This window comes from Sapajus apella, unplaced genomic scaffold (assembly GCF_009761245.1).
Source record: "Sapajus apella isolate SASKATOON/1434 unplaced genomic scaffold, GSC_monkey_1.0 scaffold49, whole genome shotgun sequence".
Taxonomy (NCBI): domain Eukaryota; kingdom Metazoa; phylum Chordata; class Mammalia; order Primates; family Cebidae; genus Sapajus; species Sapajus apella.
The window spans coordinates 11332991-11340698 of record NW_022436989.1 but is presented as its reverse complement, the minus strand read 5'-3'; the positions used below and the strand labels follow the sequence as shown (position 1 = coordinate 11340698).

Here is a 7708-nt window from a genome sequence, read left to right as displayed (position 1 = left end):
CAGATGTATGAAAAAATGCTCAACATTACTAATCATCAAGGAAATGCAAATTTTTTTTTTTTTTTTTTTTTTTTATAGAGACGGAGTTTCGCTCTTGTTGCCCAGGCTGGAGTGCAATGGCGCGATCTCGGCTCACCGCAACCTCCGCCTCCTGGGTTCAGGCAATTCTCCTGCCTCAGCCTCCTGAGTAGCTGGGATTACAGGCATGCGCCACCATGCCCAGCTAGAAAAAGTCTTTATTTTAAGAAAAAAATTTAGTTAACAAAAAATTTAACAAGTTTCACTTAGCAAAATACACCCAAAAGGAAATCACAGTACAAAGAAAGTTTTAAGTCAAGGCCTCACCAATTCCTACAGTATTAGTATTGTGTCTCAATTCTCAAAACTAACTTTTAAAAAACTTAAACTTAACCTAAAGGATTTTAAATGAAAATATAAACTAGAATGAACAAACATGAGAAATATTTCTTTGAATCAGGGAGCTAGCACCTTTGCGTTTTCCAAAAAAGCACGTCTCCCCGGTGTGTTCAGTGATGTGGTGTAAAAGGTCCACATTTAACATACTTAAACTACTTAAACTCAGGTAACATCACTCTGAAGTATACTACCAAAATGTTAATTGAGAAAAGCTGAAAATAGTTTTAGTTTACTTATAATCACATGCTGGAAGAAAATTTTGCATGAGAAACACTGAAGAGGTAATTTTTTAAATCCAGATTTCACAAACTCATGGTGCAAAATGGGTCCCACAGCTTCCTCCATTATAACTGCTCTTAACTGCTTGTTGGCTGCCTGTGTAAAATTTGATTGAAATAACTCAAATGTTCCTAACAAAACTAGTCATATCCACCCATGCTGTTCTGCCCGCTGTAGCCGGCCCCATAACAGCCGCTCACTGACTGGCTCTCCAGGCCACTATAAGTGGCCTGGGCGGCAGACACCCCCATGCCTTGCATCACCTGGCTGCTATATGCCCCATTGCTGGCCGCTGTTGTCGAATTCAAGAGGAGTTCTATGTATCTGTGTTGCATGTTGGCCCTGTCTTTGGACATGGCTGCGACAGCTTCTTCATGAGTAGCAAACTCAACATCTGCTCCCCCCCCACCCCCCCCCACCCCGTCACTCTTCCATCTGGGCGATCTCAATATGGACTCTCACAGGATTGAGAGGAGAGAAGAAGTTGTAAATGTCGTTCTCGGTCGCTTTGTACGGCAGACCCCTCATATGGACACAGTGGCCTGTGGTCCTCTGCACTGTGAACTCACTGTCGCCGTATCTGTGGTCATACATTCCGGAGAGACAGTAGCTGAGGTCTCTCCCGAACAGGTCGGTGGTGAAGCCATAGCCATCGCTGAGGCCATTGTACTCCTCATAACCCCCATAGCCTGCACTGTGGGCACCGGGCCACATCCTCTCCAGGCCTTCACAATGCCGGTATACCTCCTGGCGGTCCTGGGCCGGTCATAGGGCCCCGGCCGCTGCACGGACATGAACTTCAGAGGGGGATCGGAGTATGACCTAACTTTCTCCTGGCTGCTCTTAAACACCTCGATGTACCTGTGCCCTGTCCTCTCCTTGTGCTTCCCTAGAGCTTTCTCCGCTAACTCCTGGGAGGCAAACTGCACAAATGCTTCCCCTGTAATCTTGCCCTCGGGGTCCATAGGCAATGTGATCCCGTTTGGCACAATTTCCAACCCTGAGAAGAACTGAACAGTTTCTTCCTTTGTGCATCCAAATGGGAGTCCTCGAAGCCGCATGAAGCCGTCTTTGGCGCTGTCGGCACCGTTGGGACCACTGTGCTTCAACACCCAATCCATCTCGGTTCTGTGGGACTTGAACACCTCCATGTACCGGTGGCCCATGCTTTCCCTGTCTTTTCTCAAAGCCAGTTTTACATCGTCTTCTGATCCAAGTTCAACAAAAGCCTCACCACTGCCTACCCTCTTTAGTGTAGATGAAGTGGCCCCATCGTGAATCGTGCAGTCAGAGAGGAAGTTCTGCACGTCCTCAACAGAGCAGGGAAGGCCACGGAGCTTGACCACAAAGCCCTCACCTCCCTCAGGGCCCAGCATCATGGACACTTGACAGGATGGGTGTCAGGTGACCTTGGATGCGGCTTTTTTGTGGCACGGAGGCAAGCGGGACTGGTTTCTGTTGCTATCAGGCAAGCGCGGCTGGCAGCTAAGAGCCCGGACATTCCACCGAAGCTCAACCACGCAGAGGGCTCCGGGGAAAGTGCAGGTGCATCTTTTTTTCTCAACCTTAAGGAAGACGCGGCCCAGACCTCCTTCCATGACGGACCGGAAAGACCTGGAATTTAACCTTTAACTTTGAGTCTAAGGTTACTAGTTTGTTGTAGGATACCATATTTATTATATGTTTATTATAGGGAAATTCAACTTTTTAACTCATTTATTGTAAAAATTTAGCTTACCCATCTAAGTTTCAATGCATCAAATTGGCCCTCCATGTGACATCTGCTGATTGAACCACCCATGGATCAAAAATATTTAGAGGCCGGGTTGTGGTGGCTCATGCCTGTAATCCTAGTACTTTGGGAGGTCGAGGTGGGAGAATCACTTGAACCCAGGAATTTGAGACCAACTTGGACAATATAACTAGATCTCGACTCTACAAAAAATTAAAATATTAGCCAGGCGTGGTGGCGTGCACCTGTAGTTTCAGCTACTTGGGAGGCTGAGGTGGGAGGATTGTTTGAACCTGGGAAGTCGAGACTGCTGTAAGCTCGATGGTGCCACTGCACTCCAACTTGCGTGACGGAGTGAGCCCCTATCTCAAAAAAAGCCCGTAATTTTGGGAGGAAAAAAAAAACAAGGATGGCTGTGTTGTACTGACCATTTACAGACTTTTTTCTTATCATTATTTCTTAAACAACACAGAATAACAGCTATTTACATAGCATTTACATTGCACTAGGTACTATAAGTAATCTAGAGATGATTTAAAATATAGGGGTGGATGTGCATAACTATACCATTTTATATAAGGGACTTGAGCTCCTATGAATTTTGGTATCCATGGAGGGCACTGGAACCAATTCCCCATGGATACATAGGAACAACTGAACACCATCTCTGTAATTAGTTCACCATCTGTGGCCTTAAGGCATTGTTCCATAACTTCACCAGAATACATGTAGCGCAAATTCACTTTCTAGGTAGAAATCACTAAGACATCTAGTCTTTACAGTCTTTCTCATGCCTGTTTCAAAAAAATACATTTTATGATTTTTACAGACATATTTCTAAGTAAAATGAGATTCTGGTTTCTCCAATATCTTGAATATTTCTTTTAAATGACTTAAATATGGCTTTTCTGGAAAAGGCTGCAAGATGGAAAGTGATCTTTCACTAACAAAGAAAATTATAGCCTGGCTGAAATGGCTCACACCTGTAATCTACCACTTTGGGAGGCCCAGGCAGGTGGATCACCTGAGGTCAGGAGTTTGAGACCAGCCTGGCCAACATGGTGAAACCCCAATTCTACTAAAATTACAAAAATTAGCTGGGCGTGGTGGCACACACCTGTAATCCCAGCTACTCAGGAGGCTGAGGCAGGAGAATCACTTGAACCCAGAAGGCAGAGGTTGCAGTGAGCTGAGATGGTGTCACTATACTCCAGCTTGGATGACAGACCCAGACTCCATCTCACAAAAAAAAAAAAAAAAAAAAAAAAAGGTATTATAGCTTCTTCCAAAAAGGTCCTAAGTGTATCAGTGTCAAAATGTCTTAATGCTTATCCTGTATATGGCAGAAGTGCATGGGATTCCATCAGCTCCAGGTTTTCGCTGAAGTACTATTTTAAATGACTGACAATATTTTTTGGTAACAAAGCTTTCAGAGCAGCTAGTGAGATTACTATAATGCATAAGAGGGTGTGTGAATTAAATTGCGCTGAATGTTTGCATTTCCGTGACACTAGCAAATGTATTACCATTCTACTATGACTATGTTTGGGTTGACTTGTCATTTTAATGAATGAGGAAACTGTTGGGGAACAGTTCTATTTCAATGTAACGGTGTTAACATAAAACTGTAATAACATAATTTGCATTTTAATAGCAAGGTGAATTTGTATTAATAAGGCAGCTGGATATTGGTGTTTATAAATACTGTTATGGTGTCCTGGGGAGACTAGTGATTCCTTTCTTGGATTTATATGAGTGAATTTTTGCTTGACCTTAGATTTTCTGGCCTTTTTGGAGGACACGTCTTTCTTTTGAAAAATGAAAGGAATAAAAAGTTACCAAAGTGAAAGACATCCTTTTCCCCTGAAATATTTGTTGAGTCTAAAATTTTCTTCTCTTTACTGTATGACATTAAAAAACAAACAAACAAAAAACATGGGCCAGATGCGATGGCTCATGCCTGTAATCCCAGACCTTTGGGAGGTGGAGCCAGGAGGATCACGAGGTCAGGATTGGAGATCATCCTGGACAACATGGTGAAACCTCATCTCCACTAAAAATACGAAAATTAGCCGGGTGTGGTGGCGCATGCCTGTAGTCCCAGCTACTCGGGAGGCTGAGGCAGGAGAATTGCTTGAACCCAGAAGGCAGAGGCTGCAGTGAGCCAAGATCGTGTCACTGCACTCCAGTCTGGGTGACACAGCGAGACTCCATCTCAAAAATCAATCAATCAATCAATAAAAATTTTTAAAAAACGAAATAACTCAAAATCATTAAAGACTCTGAGTTTGTGCAATGAAAAATGTTGTGTGGAAAAAGACCTTTGTGTGGAAAAAGACCTTTTTATTATTTTTATTTTTCAAGACAAGGTCTTGTTCTGTCGTCCAGGCTAGAGTACATGATCACAGCTCACTGCATCCTCGACCTCCCAGGCTCAAGCGATCCTCCTGTCAGAGGCATGTGAACCAGAGCAACTCCATCTTGAATGGGGCTAGGTAAAATGAGGCTGAAATCTATTAGGCTGCATTCCCAGATGGTTAAGGGATTCCAACTTACAGAACGAGGTAGGAAGTTGGCACAAGATACAGGTCATAAAGACCTTGCTGATAAAACAGTTTACAGTAAAGAAGCCAGCTCAAACCCACCAAAACCAAGATGGTCACAAGGGTGGCCTCTGGTCATCCTCACTGCTACATTCCCACTAGCACCATGACAGTTGATGGATGCCTTGGCAACGTCAGGAAGTTATCCTATATGGTCTAAAAAGGGCAGGTATGAATAAGCCACCCCTTGTTTAGCATATCATCAAGAAATAACCATAAAAATGGACAACCAGCTGTCCTCGGGGGCTGCTCTGTCTATGGAATAGCCATTCTCTTATTCCTTTACTTTCTTTATAAACTTTCTTTTGCTTTACTCTATGGACTTGTCCTGAATTCTTTCTTTTTCTCTCTTTTTTTTTTTTCGGGGGTGGGGATGGAGTTTTGCTCTTGTTGCCCAGGCTGGAGTGCAATGGTGCCATCTCGGCTCACTGCAACCTCCGCCTCCTGGATTCAAGAGATTCTCCTGCTTTAGACTCCCAAGTAGCTTGGATTACAGGCAAGCACCACCATGCCCGGCCGATTTTGTATTTTTAGTAGAGATGGAGTTTCATCATGTTGGCCAAGCTGGTCTCGAACTCCAGACCTCAGGTGATCCGCCCACCTCGGCCTCCCACAGTGCTAGGATTATAGGTGTGAGCCACCGCGCTTGGCCTGAATTCTTTCTTATGCAAGATCCAAGAACCCTCTCTCTTTGAGTCTGGTTTGGACCCCTTTCTGTACACTTCCACCTCAGCCTCCCAACTAGCTGGAACCACACGCAGGTGCACAACTGGCTAATTTTTAAATTTTATTTTGAAGAGATGGGATCTCCTTATGTTGCCCAGACTTGTCTCAGACTCCTGGGCTCAAGGATTCTTCTTGCCTCAGCCTTCCAAAATGCTGGAATTATGGGTGTGAGCTGCAGTGCCTGGCAAGAGAAAGACCTTTTTTAAATAACCAACATGGCTGGGTACAGTGGCTCACTCCTGTAATTCCAGCACTTTGGGAGGCTGAGGGAGGTGGATCACCTGAGGTCAGGAGTTTGAGACCAGCCTGGCTAACATGGTGAAATCCCATTTCTACAAAAAAAAAAAAAAAAAAATTAGCCAGGCGTGGTGGCACAGGCCTGTAATACCAGCTACTTGGGAGGCTGAGACAGGACAATCCCTTGAACCTGGGAGACGGAGGTTGCAGTGATCCGAGATTGTGCTACAGTACTCCAGCCTGGGCAACAAGAGTGAAACTCCTTCTAAAAAATAAATAAACAAAATAAAATAGCCAACATATTGTACTAGGGTACAGTTTAATGTGCTAAACATGTTTAGGAGACTGTAATATTCAAAATATTGGTAAAAGTCATGCCATAATTCTGCACCATTTCTTCACACACTAACTTCTAACTGCAAATCGCAGGGTGCAGTGGCTCATGCCTGTAATCCCAGCACTTTGGGAGGCAGAGGCAGGCAGATTGTTTGAGCTCAGAAACTCCACCTCTGCAAGAAATACAAAAATTAGCTAGGTGTGGTGGCACACGCCTGTGGTCCCAGCCACTAGAGAAGCTGAGGTGGGATTGAAACTGCCTTTGCAAAAACGAACTAAGAAAGTTATGACAGTGAAATAGATGTGACCTAACCAACTCCATCTTGCTTCTAACCTCCAAGCTGCCCTTGTTCATTCCTGGGATGAGGCTGAACTAACTTTGGGAGAAAAGTTTTCTTTTTTTCTTTTTTTTTTTTTTTTTTTTTGGAGAGGGAGTCTGGTTCTGTCACCCAGGCTGGAGTACAGTGGCATAATCTTGGCTCATTGAAACCTCTGCCTCCCGGGTTCAAGTAATTCTCCTGCCTCAGCCTCCCAAGTAGCTGGGATTACAGGAATATGCCACACACCATGCCCAGGTAAGTTTTGTATTTTTAGTAGAGACAGGGTTTCACCATGTTGGCCAGGCTGATCTTGAACTCCTGCCTCAGCCTCCCAAAGTACCGGGATTACAGGCATGAGCCACCACACCCGGTCCAGGTTTCTTGTTTCTTGGTATTGCTAACGACTGTCACAGTGAACCACATGGCTCGGACATTCATATCCCCAGCATGTAATCAGCTATTCATGCCATCTCCTTTCCTTTTAGGTTCTCACCAAATATCAGCTAGCCTGCATAGGCAGTGGATGAGTTCTTTTTTAAAATGAAATTTAAAATTTTATTTTAGTAGAGACAGGGTCTTGCTATGTTGCCCAGGCTGGTCTCGAACTCCTCAGCTCAAGTAATCCTCCCACTTTGACATCTCCCAAAGTGCTGGCATTACAGGCATGAGCCACTGCATCTGGCCAGTCAGTGGCTGATTTCTAATTTTATTATCTAACTTATTTAACATATTTAAAGTATGGAGTTTCAAAACAAATTTTTTAGCTCTTTAATAAAATTGTGTGGAAAACAAAGTATCATAAAAAAATAGAGATTAGCCAAACACCACATGTTTTCACTCATAGGAGGGTGATGAACAATGAGAACACTTGGGCACAGGGAAGAGAACAACACTCACTGGGCTAGGTGGATGGGGGTGGAGGGGAAGGAGGGGAGGGACAGTGCGGGGGCGGGGAGGATGGGGAGGGATAACACTGGGAGAAACGCCTGATGTGGGCGGGGGGATGGAGACAGCAAACCACCATGGCATGTATATGCCTATGCAACAATCCTGCAGGA

General features: G+C 44.4%; 1 pseudogene across 1 annotated transcript; it reads right to left on the bottom strand.

Annotated features, from left to right (window-relative positions):
• Positions 1-226: 226 nt before the first annotated feature.
• On the bottom strand, positions 227-2303 carry LOC116526032 (annotated as a pseudogene). Its single transcript, XR_004257933.1, has one exon. The product of XR_004257933.1 is annotated as a heterogeneous nuclear ribonucleoprotein F-like (transcript).
• Between the last annotated feature and the right edge of the window lie 5405 nt (positions 2304-7708).